Genomic DNA, 936 nt, shown 5'->3' on the forward strand with positions numbered 1-936 from the left:
GGTCACTATGAGTCAGGGCTGACTCGACAGCACATAACATAACATGCTGGGCACTATTATTAGAAGTGGAGGACAAAGCACTGAATAAGACAAATAAAATCTTTGACTTCAGGAAGTTTAAATTCTGGTAGGCTTAGACAGATAACAAATAGCAAATCAATACAATATATACTTGTAGGCAATAAAATTGTTATAGAAAATTTAGCAATGTTCTAGTTGAAGAACAAGTAGGGAGTAATGTTTTTATTTTCATTTTTATTGTGGTTTGGGATAAACTTTACAGAGTAAACTAAATTGATTTTGAATCAGAGCATATTAAGCTGATTTTGAATCTGGAAAACATGTGGTCTACTATACCAGAAGTGAGAAATGAAGAGCAATGGCATTGCATTAATCATCAAAAAGAAAATTTCAAGATCTGTCCTGAAGTACAACACTCTCAAAGATAGGATAATATCCATACACCTACAAGGAAGAACAGTTAGTATGATTATTATTCAAATTTCCACAACAACCGCTAATGCCAAAGATGAAGAAATTGAAGGTTTTTATCAACTTCTGTCTGAAATTAATCAAACATACAATCGAGATGCATTGATAATTAGTAGAGATTGGAATGAAAAATTGGGAACAGAGAGGCAGGATCGGTATATGGAAAGTAAAGCTTTGGTGATAAAAACAATACCAGAGATTGGTGAGGATGGTCTGACAGAATTTGGCATGACCAATGACCTATTAATTGGAAATGCCTTTTTTCAATGTCTATGCATGTGGAACTCACTGGATGAAATAAATAGAAATCAAATCAAATACATATATGGAAAAAGACAATGGAGAAGCTCCATATCATCAGTAAGAACAATGCTAATGGCCAATTGCAGAACATACCATCAATGTCTCTTATGCAAGTTCCAGTTGCACCACCAGAATAATGAA

Source organism: Orycteropus afer, unplaced genomic scaffold (genome assembly GCF_000298275.1).
Source record: "Orycteropus afer afer isolate SDZICR_OR568_19922 unplaced genomic scaffold, OryAfe1.0 scaffold00467, whole genome shotgun sequence".
NCBI lineage: Eukaryota > Metazoa > Chordata > Mammalia > Tubulidentata > Orycteropodidae > Orycteropus > Orycteropus afer.